Here is a 14,404-nt window from a genome sequence, read left to right as displayed (position 1 = left end):
AAGTGCTCATCCCATCCGCTCCTTACCTACGGCCGAGATCAGGATCAGCCTAGGGCCAGGTATCCAGCTCGGCGTATAGGTGTAGAACCTATCTAGGGCAGTGAGGGAACCCAGGGCTCAGTGATAGTCTTAGTCAGAGGTCACCATCTCCCGCTTTCCTAGACACAGGGTCTACAATTCCTTTCCTTTCGCTGTATGCTGGTACTTCACTGTACCTAGCGTGACATCCCCTTTTGGGCTGTACATCTTTTCTCTATAGCTTGCCACGGCAGGTGTGAAACAGTCCCTCTTGGGTCCTGCAATGTCCCCATCCTTTTTTAGGCCTGCTGGCTCATGGTGAGATATAATATTAGAGGTAGGGACTATTCTGATTGAGTACACCTTGTTTCGGTGGTATGGCTTTTACACTTTTTTGATCAAAACAATTGTCGGCTAGCATTTTCCAAGGTGACCCTTTAAACAGAATCATCTCATTTCGACGTTGTAACATACTCTAAATGTAATTGGCAAAGCTCATTCATTCCTGCCCTGCCTCTAGTATCAGGAGAATAGGGCCACTCACTACAAGAAGCAGCTTTCATTTTGTTGGACTAGACACACCTTATCCAATAATATGTAATGAGAGGACAGAGTCCTCTACTTCCTAATGAATGGCTTTCCAGCTCTTATTTGTGGGGCCCGGCTTTCTAAGCCATTGCAGTTCTTCAAATTCCCTCCAGCTATTTGTGTCACATTTACCTAAGAAGTGTAAACCAATCTCCGCACGTACATAGTAGCCATTGTCCTTCACGTAGAAATGTTGAAAAACTGTCCCAGTTTCCAGAGGAATGTTCAAGCTGTAGACTCACTTGGGGCTTTTAAGTCTTCAGCTTTCCAAATGGAAAACCCATGGTGTAATACCTTGCAGACTCACGGTTTCAAAGAAACTACTGTTTAGTTATGGAGTAGAATGCAAAATCTAGTTAAAGCATCAAACACATGTAACTGGATTGTGATTTCATTTAATAAGACTTTAAAAACCATCAAAATAGTGATCAATTATATATTCATTGTGGTCTCCTTTTACGTGCTGATGATATATAGCACTACATGTATAAGAAAATGGCAGCCTGTAGGAGGTAGTATGAAAAGGGATAATCTATTGGCGCTATGGATCCATATGGCCTTATAGTGTATGTTAACATCATAGATGGGTTCTTACATACAATCCCCCTTTCTTAGCCAGAGAAAAGAGGGCTGCTAAGACCAAGGGACTCCAGAGTTATGTATTATGTCGCTTGTACCTCAAGAACATCTCTAGAATCCGCCCCTTTCTCACCATGGAAACTAGAAAAACCCTCACTGTGTCCCTGATCCACTCCCGCCATGACTACTGTAACTCTCCATAAATTGGTCTCCCCCCTACCTAGACTCTCACCTCTATAGTCCATCCTTAATGCAGCAGCCAGGGTCACCTATGTGACTAACCGTTAGTCGGATGCCTCTGCTCTGTGCACTGGCTGCCCGTATATCACAGGATCCAATTAAAATTGTTTGTTCTCACCCACAAAGCTCTCCACAGTGAGGCACCCCCCTACATCTCCACCCTCATTTCTGTCTCACTATCACCCTACCTGTTCTCTACGCTTTGTAAATGACGTTCAATTAACATCCACACTACTCAGAATCTCTCACTCCCGGATCCAAGACTTCTCCCAAGCTGCACCAACCCTCTGGAATGCCCTACCCCAAGAAATCAGGATGAAGCACAACTTACTCAGCTTCAGACGCTCCCTAAAAACACATCTTTTTAGGGTGGCCTATCACACTCCTTAATCAAATTAAATTCAATCCCTAAAGGCACCTGGGCAGACTGAAACAACCCTAATTGGATGACTCAGATAACCACACAGACCTTTGCTTCCTAATTGGCCATCGAGGGTTCCACATACCTCATTAAGAATCCGGGGGATAGTGCAGAGTAAAATAAGGTGAACCAAAAGTTATAATCTTCCAGAAGAAATAAAAATAGTCTGTAGTTCCAAGCAGGGTCCACTTCAGAAATATCACCAGTGGGAAATGGAAGCCTGGGGAAGCTAGAAATAGTTACACCCGCCGGGTGATAGGATAGACTGAATTACAGCATAGGAAACACTTGTTGGCAGAAAGGCAATGAATACACAAAGTGTACAAACATAGACAAAGTGTTCAGAACCAGGACAGTGACCAAACCTGCCTGTGGCTCAACTGGAAGGGAAACAAACCAAAGCACAGGAGGCCAATGGATCAAATCCAAGGCACGACAATTTTCTAGCAACTGCCTGGCTCTATAACTCCAATGACAGCAGTATACGTAGTAATTGCTATTTAGGCAATTCTCTAAATTTGAAGAACAAGTTCACCTATGGTTAATTTGCAAATGTGTTTTTAGTCTAGCAGATAGCATCAGAAAACAACATTTATATATGAAGGTAAGAACAGGAAACCACCAGTGACAGGAAACTAACATAGTTACATAGTTACTAAGGTTGAAAAAAGACCTAGGTCCATCTAGTTCAACCTTCCTCCACCAGTTCTACATTTGGTCACTAAGTCATTTATAACCAACAATGTTGTGTGTACTGTGGAAATCATCCAGCCCTTTTTTGAAAGCTGTTATAGTATCTGCCATTACTATCTCTTGTGGTAGGGTAACTGTTGAGTTGATGATGTACATTCATCCTTCTCGTGTGTTGGTCTCTTGAGAGTGCTCAAATCTATCTGTTCTGATACTTGGTATTTGACCATAACACAAAAAGCACAACTTTATTTTTGGAAAGTTTGAGTCTACGTATTTGTCTGTTGCTTGTGAAGCGCCGAGGAGCGCAGTGCTTTGTTATACATTTTCCATTCATCGTTTGCTATATTAAAATCAGTGGGATGATGGGTGTGAACATATATCAAGTGACATCACTTATAGCTTCTCATATGCCATGTATGTTAGTAGAAAAGGATCACCCCTGTATTGTCACTTTTCAATGAAGGCTTGAATTTTGATCTCCTTATAATTGGGGTATGGGCCTACGATGAGTTTTTGATGTTCCTCAAAGTTTAGTGATGCCAAACACCTTTGAAACTTATAATGTCCCCAATAATTGTAGTTCTCCAATAGATCAGATATTTGGCTCAAGTAACAGAGTATGATATGCTCTTTTCAGAGTAGGCTTTTCTTCATTCTGGGCGTATAATGTGGCTCTGTCCATTGTTGCCTGGCAGCTCTATATAGGGCTTCCACAGACATTGTTTGCTTCTCTATCAGGTCCCATGGAAGCCATGACCTTCACCTTTTTACCCCTGTACAGGATGTGGACACAAAGGTCCTGGGTTGAGTCCTCAGAGTAGCCGCTGGCCAGTGAAGCAGGCTGTCAAGAATGGTTGGATCACTGGGTATGAACCAAGAAGACAAACAAAGGATAAAATAATTAGACAAAAGAATAGTCAGTAAACAGGCCGAGATCAGAACGAGAATCAAACAGGCTGAACAGGAGATAAACAAGAGAACTGAACCAGAGCAAGTAAAAGCTATAACTGGCAACTCCCAACAGTAAGCTAAGAGTTTTGGTAGGATGTGGTGCTATCCCATTGGCCACAACAGGACAGAACACACCAATACTGACCAAAGCTCTGGACCTGAAGAGCCATCTAGAACTTCTTATTTACCATCACACACACTAATACTGACCAAGTCTCTGGACCAGCAGTGCTATCTAGAGCTTCTCGTTCACCATCACAAACACCAATACTGACCAAGTCTCTGGACCAGCAGTGCTATCTAGAGCTTCTCGTTCACCATCACAAACACCAATACTGACCAAGTCTTTGGACCTAAAGAGCCATCTAGAGCTTCTCATTCACCATCACACACACTAATACTGACCAAGTCTCTGGACGAGCAGTGCCATCTAGAGCTTCTCGTTCACCATCCCCAGTGCCATCCGCAGAATGATTATGGCAGGGCTTGGTGACAGAAGCAGACGTCACAAAAGCAGGTCCAAGTTGAGACAGGACAAACATTGAGCTTGCTTCCCTTGCCGTTAAGGTAGAGTTTGGCTTCTTGGCTAGTTCCACTCTGTTCGTCAGCTAAGCCCTCACGAACTTCATCTCTGCTTAAATTGCCAATTTCATACAACAATACTTGCAATCACACAATAGATAGTACTAGTTGCTGATAGATCTTATTCACTTATAATGGGGTCTGTCAGGTTCCATCATTGTTCATAGTATTTTGGCAGGAATACCATCACTACTCATGGTGCCAAATCTGCCACGATTGACAAAAAAAGCTCTGAGCTAAGCCTCTTTTGAAAGTCTGAATAGAGCTATACTTATATTTTATGGATTTATATTAGGTTTATCTATACAGACTCCTTTTCTCTCAGGCAGGCTTATTTTATTATAACAGGTTTAGTATTTTGTTTCCCAGCTACAGTATATTCCTATATATTCACTTTAATGTATGTTCGTTTCATGTCTGTGTAAAACAATGATATTACTGTCTGGGCTTCAGACCTAGTAGTAAAGCCTATCTTGTAAGTTTTATGATTTTATAAGGAAATGTTTCTTTGTGACCACTTATAGTTAATGAAAGATCATATCAAGCAAAAAAAAAAAACAGATGAAAAGCTCCTTATTACTGAAGCAAAGCATAAACATTAGAGAGAACCTGTCATGTTATATGTATCTATTAACCCCAGAGGAGAGGTAGACATCCTCCCTGGACACCTTCAATGACGTAGTGGCTATACTGGCACTGGGTGCCACATGGAGTACCCACGGTGTGGCCCAGGGGTGCAACCATGCTCATGGTCTCAACTGTTGATTACTCGGAAGCACACCACTCCCTAGCAAACCAAAAGCAGGGAGGGTGGAGAGTGGGTCACTCATGTAAGGCCAAGTTGGGACAACACCATCAAGGCAATTTGGACCCTCACCAATCCTTATGATGACAGCCCCGTACTCCTGCCAAGTTTGTATTGTCATTCTGTACTATAGTCTATGGTAGATGAAGGTAAGCTGCTTCCATATCTTGGGATCAGTGGTGGTTGAGGGCTTGGATCCCATTTATGAGCTGCTTCCATATCTCAGGATCAGTAGTGGTTGAGGGCTTGGATCCCATTTATGAGCTGCTTCCATATCTCGGGATCAGTGGTGGTTGAGAGCTTGGATCCCATTTATGAGCTGCTTCCATATCTCGGGATCAGTGGTGGTTGAGAGCTTGGATCCCATTTATGAGCTGCTTCCATATCTCGGGATCAGTGGTGGTTGAGGGCTTGGATCCCATTTATGAGCTGCTTCCATATCTCGGGATCAGTGGTGGTTGAGGGCTTGGATCCCATTTATCAGACACTAATGGTATTCCACGCTGTGTCTTAACCAAAAGTCTCCACTTTAGTCATACCATCATTTATACTGAAACATGCATCAGAAACACATGACTAATGCACATAATCATCTACAATTCCTTGTATAATTGAGGCAAGCACCACTGGATCGTGAACTTTAGCTGTTACTCTTACAAGTAAACTTTTCCATATCATCTGTATTGAATCAGTTTTCCTAGCAACCCCGACTCAAGAGAAATGTCAAAACAGGAGGTGATGTCATCGCAACATGTCGTTTTGATCACATTTTCTATGAATCTTCTCCACCATTAGACAATGTGGATGACGCCCACTGACGCCGCGAGGAGGGTAATGAAGGGTTCAAGGCAAGGAGGTGACATCACTCATGGAAGCTGGTGGTCTCCAACCGTGAAAGCACAATAGTAAATGGTGATGATGACATCACTAATATGTTGGAGGTAGACTTTACATCAACAATATGGTTCCCTGTTGCAATGTTGTAATATGGTCGGGGGATGGGATATCATATAATACTTCGGTCCTGTTGGAAACGTTTGAAGAATACGGTTCATAATGAAGGGTTACCCCCTACCCCACCGATACCAATGGAGGACAACTGCTGCCAATAATATATTTGGCCATGTAGTCAAACCATACAATATATACAGTAGTTGCCCATTTATTTGAAAGGGTACCATGTAATATCCCACTTCTCCAACCACAGCCCATGCGGCTTTCTTCCCATGCATCAGCTGATCATTTCCAGGTTCTCATTTAGAAAAGGGCTATCACCAAAAAAGGTTTTTGCGTTACATGTAAAATCCCAATATCACAATGTTTAATAAATAAACTAAATCAATAATCTTGAAATTTTCACACTGGATACTGGGACTTTTTTATACTCATATTTCTTATCTTTTCAGGAAGCGTTTTCAGCAGGCTCATTATCAGCAGAGTACTATATCCAATTTTCTACTCAGGAAAGTGGATATAGTCTAATGCTAGTGCTTTCCTAATAATTAAAAAATGGTCAGCATATAGAGACTTATCATGCAATACATTATCAGCAGAGGCAGGATGACAATGAAAGGTAAAACCTCTCTGTACATATCTGATAATTCAGCATTCACAATAGGTGATTTCACAGCAAACCTTGCTCCCCCTCAAGTCACAATGACCTTTGCACACGTTGCAATTTCACATTGGCCACTGGGGCTTACTTAGACCCTTAAAGGGGTTGTCCAATACTGCTGAAACGAAGCTGGCACCAGAGGTGAGTATGTGTTTTGGGACAAATACTCAGATTGAGAAAGGATTGTCCGAGTAGTGGACCCCCTCTTTAAGAGTCTACGAAACCCCCAGTGGCCAGTGTGAAAATTGCAAGATTTCTATTTTTTATATAGATTATGATTTGTAAAAACATTACAAAAAAAAACCCATAAAAACAATTTAGACAATACATAACTTTCTGATGACAGCTCCCCTTTAAGAGCACATGTGAGCCAAAAAGCTTCAGCATTACCGTCAAATGATAACATGTGTCATATGCATCACTATTTTCCTAACGAGGCTGAATGATGGGCAGCCAGCAGTGAAATCCCCCACCCTGTCACAGATATGTGCAAATAAAGGGAAAACATCTGCTGCTCAGTTTTCGGAAAAATAGCAGAACACAAAGGACCTCATGCAGTGAAACTAGTGCAGACTAAAAGTGCTATTCGTGGCATACAAGTATAAGTCATTCTTACAAGGGGGCGATTTAGACAGCAAAAGTGGTATTGTCTTTATCAGCATAGAGGATTTGCAGTCGCTTTATATAAATATGGTATAACCTTGTAATATAGGCTTTGGTAATAGAGGTAAGATCTTATGTATATACTCGTATACAACTTACCACTTCAAGCACCATTACAAAAAAAACTCTTAGGTATCAGAAAAACTATACATAGATAACCTTATTGTCACAATGTGACTGTAGGTAAGCGAGGGCAAGGGGCTCCTATGCTGTCCCTCACGCTAGGGGTCTCTAGGCTCTCTCTAACTTCAGGATTACCCCTAATGGTGTAGATACCTGAGTCACGTGCCTGGTTATGCTCCTGATCAGATCTGATACCCCCCTCCCACCAGGGAAGGGGCAGGAGTGAGATGTAAACACAGATAAAGACAGACAAGGGAAAACCAAAACTCTGACACGCTGCAGACACACAGGAACAAACAGTGAGAGACTAAGGAGAAAAGCAAGAGCAGGAAGGTAGCAACAAAAAGACAAGGGTTAACGCCATAACTGCACACAGCAACAGTCTGAATCACAACACCTCAACAAACCAGCTTCAATAAAATATAGCTGGCATAGAAGGAAAGATCTAGGAGACTCACTAGCAGACAAACAGAGATTAACTCTTCTTAACCTGCCTATGAACTACCAATCTGTTGGTTGACACCCGAGTCTGACTGGGCTGATTACAGACATCAGAGAAATTCTCATGTGAAGTGTCAGAATCTGTAGTCTCCAGAGATCCTGACACCGCCATGACAGTCGGTGATGTTTGTAAAAACCTCCAAGTGACACTTATATATTACAAGTCATGTGACCTTCTGATAGCTGATATTGGGGAAGAGAAGAATTGGACACTTTAAGGTCAAGCCACTAATCGCTTCCTTCTCACTAGAGACAAGCTGCCATCAGAAAAGTCTTACAGCAGCTTAGGCTGCTTTCACATATCCGGTTTTTGAAGTGCGGCACAATCCGGCGCTTTGCAGAAAAAACGCAACCGTTTTTTTTTGCCGCCAGTTGCGTTTTTTTTGCATAGACTTACATTAGTGCCGTATTGTGCCGCATGGGCTTGGTTCGGTCCGGTTTTTGCCGCATGCGGCAGATTTAGCCGATGCGGAGGCCGGATGGAACGTTGCCTGGCACGTTTTTTTGTCTGGCAAAAAAAAACGCATCGAGCCGCATCAGGCCAATGCGGCGCGATTTGCAATGCATGCCTATGAACGCCGCATGCGGCGTCCTGCGGCAGAAACTGCATATGGCCGCTGCATGCGTTTTTTTCCACTGCGCATGCTCAGTAGCCTGCCGCAAGCGTCAAAAAACGGACGGGCCACATGGAAAAACGTATGCAAAGGATGCGGTATTGTCGCTGCATCCGTTGCATATGTTTTAGAGCCAGATTGGCTGACTCTGCTAAAACCGGAGGTGTGAAAGCAGTCTTACTCTTCTCTTTCCATACAGAACACATGTATGCTCAATTTAGCAGAGAGTACATGTGAATGGTGGAGTAAAAAAAAAATAGAATCAGCATGTGTATAGCTACATTAAGTCCAAGATAACGCCTCAAACATTTAGGCTTGGGCTATAAGTCAACTTTGATCGCAACGCAGGTCACACTCAGCCAAAGATCACTATTTGCAACTACTACGCTGCAGCATAATGCAAATGGGGTAACCTTACAATCTTCAGTGTAATAAGACAAGCAAGTCGCAATTTTTTTTTTACTGCATTTACATAGCTACATAGGTCAGAAAAAGACCTCTGTCCATCTAGTTCATCTTTCCTCCACCAATTATACATTTTTTTTGTCACTAAATTATCTATAATACACAATGTTGTGTACAGAGGAAATCATCCAGCCCTTTTATAAAAGCTGTTATAGTATCTGCCATTACTACCTCTTGTGGTTGGCATTACACAGTCTGACTGCTCTAACTGTAAAGAACCCCTTCCTATTTAGCTGCCAGAATTGCCTTTCATCCACCAACACTGAGTGCCCCCTGGTCCTTATTAGGGTCTTTGGAAGGAATAAGTTATATTCCAGTCTTTTGTATTAACCACACATGTATTTATACATATAAATTAGCTCTCCTGAGACATCTTTGTTCTAAGCTAAACAATCCCAACGTTTGCCACCTCTCATCATATGGGCGGCCTCCATTCCTTGTAGTAGTCTAGTTGCCCACCTTTGAACTGATTTTAACTTCTGAATTTCCTTTTTAAAATGTGGAGCCCAAAACTGGATCCCGTATTCCAGATGTGGCCTTACAAGTGATTTATAGAGGGGTAACAATACGTTGGGATCACGGGATCTAATCTCTCTTTTTATACACCCTAGAATCTTGTTGCTTTAGCAGCTGCTGCTTGACATTGAGTGCTGCTGCTCAGCTTATTTGTAATGAGAATACCCAAGTCCTTCTCCTGTTCTGTAGTCCCGAGTTTACTTCCATTTAATGTATACGCAGCTATAGGATTACTCCGTCCTAGGTGCATTACTTTACATTTATCAACATTAAATCTCATTTGCTAAGTGTTTTTCAAGGAAAGTCCAATATACGCCGAGGCAGGCAATGGAGAAGATGGAGAAATTAATCTCTTCTCACTTTTGCTCGAATTCTCGGATCACAGTAAATGATAATTGCCTCTCACTCTGATCACAGTTTGAGTTGACCCGATTCTCTCGCATGAGAGAATCTACAGCTCTGTGACCCCAGCTTAAAAATGAAAGTGCCTGCTACAGGGAAAGCTTACCTATTCTTCATTTTCACCAGTGGCTTTTTCTTGCTTTGCTTCATTAAGGTACATGCATGATCAGTGATCAAATCAACTGTATATCTGAATAGCGCATTAAAAGTCATAGATCTTAAATTATCAGAGGCTCGTACGCTTCATCAGAGGCTCCCCCACGCTTCATCAAAGGCTAACTACGCTTCATCAGAGGCTCCCTAGGCTTCATCAGAGGCTCCCACACGTTTCATCAAAGACTCCCCCATGCTTCATCAGAGGCTCACTACGCTTTATCAAAGGCTCCCTACATTTCATCAGAGGCTTCCCCATGCTTCATCAAAGGCTCACGATGCTTCATCAGAGGCTCCCTACACTTCATCAGAGGCTCCCCCACGCTTTATCAAAGGCTCACTATGCTTCATCAGAGGCTCCCTAGGCTTCATTAGAGGCTCCCACACGTTTCATAAGAGGCTCCCAACGCTTCATCAGATGCTCCCTAGACTTCATCAGAGGCTCCCACACACTTCATTGGAGGCTCACTATGCTTCATCAGAGGCTCCCACACGTTTCATCAAAGACTCCCACATGCTTCATCAGAGGCTCACTATGCTTCATCAAAGGCTTCCTACATTTCATTAGAGGCTTCCCCATGCTTCATCAAAGGCTCACAATGCTTCATCAGAGGCTTCCTACGCTTCATCAGAGGCTCCCTACACTTCAGAGGCTCCCCCACGCTTTATTAAAGGCACACTATGCTTCATCAGAGGCTCCCTAGGCTTCATCAGAGGCTCCCACATGCTTCAAAGACTGCCATGAGCTTCATCAGAGGCTCACTACGCTTTATCAGAGGCTCCCAAACGTTTCATAAGAGGCTCCCTATGCTTCATCAGATGCTCCCTAGACTTCATCAGAGGCTCCCACACACTTCATTAGAGGCTCACTATGCTTCATCAGAGGCTCACTACGCTTCATCAGAGGCTCACTACGCTTCATCAGAGGCTCACTACGCTTCATCAGAGGCTCCCTACGCTTCATCAGAGGCTCTGTGCACTTCATCAGAGGCTCCGGTTGCTGCTTGTCCTTGCCACTATACTCTATAATGCAGCTCGGCATATTTAGACTGATTGTTGTATAATTGCACATGCTCACTTGTAAGTCGGTGCACAGCATGTGCTAATTTCATTCACACAAGAATGCAAAAGGTCTAAACTACAAGCAACTAAACCAACAATAAGAATATTACTACAAATATTCACAGGGAAATGAAAAAAAAGGAAGGGTAGGCCTGGCATAATTATATCTCTTAGACATGCTTAGAATACACTGGATATAAAGATCAGCGCATTTTAAGGCATTTTCCACATTTGGTGATTTTCTGCCTGACTGCGCTTTTCTGGGAATTTCCGGTGCGTCGAGACAGGAGGACCCAAAATAAGAGAATGTAAAAGAGTTGAGAGGGATTGCTCGGGGTCCTTGAACAAAAAGTTTTTTTATTGATCCCATTAGATTCAATTCTGAGCTACTAAATCTAAGGACAAATTGTATATATTGAATGTAGAGAACTATTAGAAATATCACTGTTACCTCAAGATCTTTTCTCAAGACAAAGAGGTTTGGTTTTTTTTTCCCACTGGGTGAAAATTGAGTTTTTTAGCTCTGCACTCTGGCCAAGGCATAGTGCCTACCTTGTTTCTTACCCCCTCATCCATGGCACATAGCCCTCTGGCACATAAGAAAAAGTTTGACCAATCCAGATGCTCCATCTAAAGGACCTTGAGGAACCGGTCACCGGTTTTTCGGCCTATAGGCTGTGATTACCACCAGTGGACTCTTATATACAACATTCTAATAGTCTGTATATAAGAGCCCAGGCCACTGTGTAGAATGTAAAAAACACCTAAAACGGTCGCTGCAGTGGATTCTAGTCAGATGGGCATGTCCGTTGTTCGGTGCCGACACCACCCCTTTCGGCCATCTTCGTCCTCCTTCTTCTGAAACCGGGGTGCATGACGTGTCCAACGTCATCCACACTCGCCGGCATTCAGGTCCTGAGCAGGGCCGATCAAAGTATTGTAGTGTGCCTGCGCGGGACTGGCGAGTGTGTATGTTGTAGGATGCGTCATGCACACAGGCTTCAGAAGGAGGACGAAGATGGCCAAAAGAGGAGGCGCCGGCACCGGACAACGGAGACACCCATATGGCCCAACTCCACAGCAGCGCGACCGTTAGGTGAGTATTATAAAGTGTTTTTTACATTCTACACAACGGCCTGGGCTTTTATATACAGCATGTTAGAATGCTGTATGTAAGAGCCCACTAGTGGTGTCCGCAGCTTAGAAGCTGAAAAAACGGTGCCAGGTTCCCTTTAAATTTAATGGGGTTGTCCACTATTTTTACATTGATGGCCTTTCCATAGGATAAGTTATCAATTTCTGATCGGCCGGGATCCGACATCCAGTACCCCTGACGAATCGATTAGCTGTTCTTGGTGCCGAGGCCGGAAATGCTCAGTTCCGGAGGTGCCCGTCAACTAATAGCGGCACATTCACCGATCAGTTGTTCTCAGCGCCGGTGGCAGCAACAGATGGCCAAAATTGCTAAATTTTGGAGATGCACTGTGGTCGTGGCCGGGTTCTGCACATTGATCTGAATATTGATGTGTAGTACCCGTCCACGGCCCCTATCAGAAGACGGAGCAGCTCCGGCACTGAGCATTTCCGATCACAGCTGCCACCATCGTCATCGAGGACAGCTGATCGGTGATGGTGCCAGGTGTCAGACTGTGGCCAATCAGACATTGATGACCTATCCTAAGCAAAGGCAATCAATGTAAAAGTAGTGGACAACCCCTTTAACTTTGTTATTAAAGTAAAACAGAACAAAACTTTAAGCTTTTAGTGAAAAAGTTCACAATTGATAACAGACCTCCATTATTTTTTTTTTCACCACATCAAAAACCAGCTTAGCAATAGGAAACTTCAGATGACCTGAATGTGTCTTGCTCTAACCATGAAGCATGTGTACGTTCCTTATTCTAATACAACACAGACATCATATGCCTTTCTTGACGGATTTCTCCAGAGGACGCAGCATTCAATATGAGTATCTGCAAGGCAAATGTTGCCAGGACGTTGTATCACTCATTAAGCCATTTGAATAATTCATCCATCAGCGTACACTCAGTGGCCTTTGAGCTCTCGATTCGTAATTTACTGGTTGGGAAATGTATTTCACAAGTCTTGTGGTCTGAGATTTTCTTAAAATCTGCTTTGAAGAAGTCTAAGACCTGACAGTAATGACCTAGCTCCAAGTTACAAATTCTGATAATCGCCCTAAGAATCAAAGGTTTACTGCTAACGAGGAAAAATGTTGTATCGTCCCCTTACTACCCAATATATTTTGGGACTGTCTTAGGGGATCCACCATGATAGGGCGCAATGATCATGTTGGAGGCCCCCCCCCAAGGACACTTATAATATATGTTCAAAATGAGATAGTAGAATCCACATTGAAACAATAGTAAACAATATATTATATATAAACTAATCCAAGCACATACAATTTTCCCTAAAAGTAGCAATTTTTACATATCTATCTCAATAGCAAAACTTTGCGGAACTTTGTAAAATACAGTAACCAGACATCTAATACATGAAAACATCATTACACCATTCATTATTAAACAGACATGTCAAATGTTTCCTCCGCAGATCCCGCACTAAACTAGTATTTACTCACCTAAACGTTCTTGTAATAACAAAGGGTCAAAGAGAAGGGATGAAATTCAGCAAAGCAGTTGTCTGGGTCCCTGCGATACAATGTAAACTACAAACTTTAGGACTTCACCCTCTGTTGAATGATTCACAAAGCAGAACTACCCCCCCCAGAGCTGACTGGCTGCCTGCAGTTACTCCTATCAGGGAGGGCATATGCATAATGTGGGAGGCAGCCTGTGTGTGTCAGTCTAGTTATACAAGTATTGGAGCTGCACAGTCAAGTACAAAGTCACTCCGAGTAGACTTGCTGAAACTTGTGGTTCCACATGGGGGAGAATGCATGGGAAAAATCCAAAGTCGCAGCCTTTAGGTGGTATTGAGTAAACATGGTCAAATTTATTTACTCGAAATCTAATTTGTATCAAGTTTAAGAAAACCTCTGGAGAATTTGAACAATTTGTGATTCGATTCGGGTGAATCAATAAAAATGGCTGCTGCTATTTTGGCAAATGCAAAAGATTGTGTGCCGCCGGGCTGCTCGGATCCGGGTTTGCTGTGGCTCGAGGGTCTCCGGACCCGGGGTTGTGCGGTCACTCAAATGAAAGGGGGTATTTACAGGGGACTTGATGTATAGTTCGTGACGCCACCCGTGGTGTGCGGTAATTTGGGAGTACCACCGCTGCCGTTGGGAGTACCCGGGTTGATGAAGTGGGGCGACAAGGTGTCATAGCCCTCCACGGGTAGGGGGGATGCCCCGGGACTCGGTGTAGGGTGCCATGGGATGCAGGGGTCACTCTCGTACTCACTCAGTTCATAAGCAGACGCTGACA

The 14,404-nt window shown here is 43.3% G+C and overlaps 1 protein-coding gene across 1 annotated transcript in view; it reads right to left on the bottom strand.

Annotated features, from left to right (window-relative positions):
• LOC142256969 (leukocyte antigen CD37-like) overlaps positions 1-13,749 on the bottom strand; it is a 119,786-nt gene extending 106,037 nt beyond the window's left edge. The window contains exon 1 of the mRNA XM_075328993.1: positions 13,597-13,749. The gene's annotated coding sequence lies outside the window, so the exon portion shown is untranslated. The remainder of the gene's footprint in view (positions 1-13,596) is intronic.
• Between the last annotated feature and the right edge of the window lie 655 nt (positions 13,750-14,404).

The sequence above is a fragment of the Anomaloglossus baeobatrachus genome, chromosome 11 (genome assembly GCF_048569485.1).
Source record: "Anomaloglossus baeobatrachus isolate aAnoBae1 chromosome 11, aAnoBae1.hap1, whole genome shotgun sequence".
Taxonomy (NCBI): Eukaryota; Metazoa; Chordata; class Amphibia; order Anura; family Aromobatidae; genus Anomaloglossus; species Anomaloglossus baeobatrachus.
This window is presented reverse-complemented; position numbering and strand designations above follow the sequence as displayed.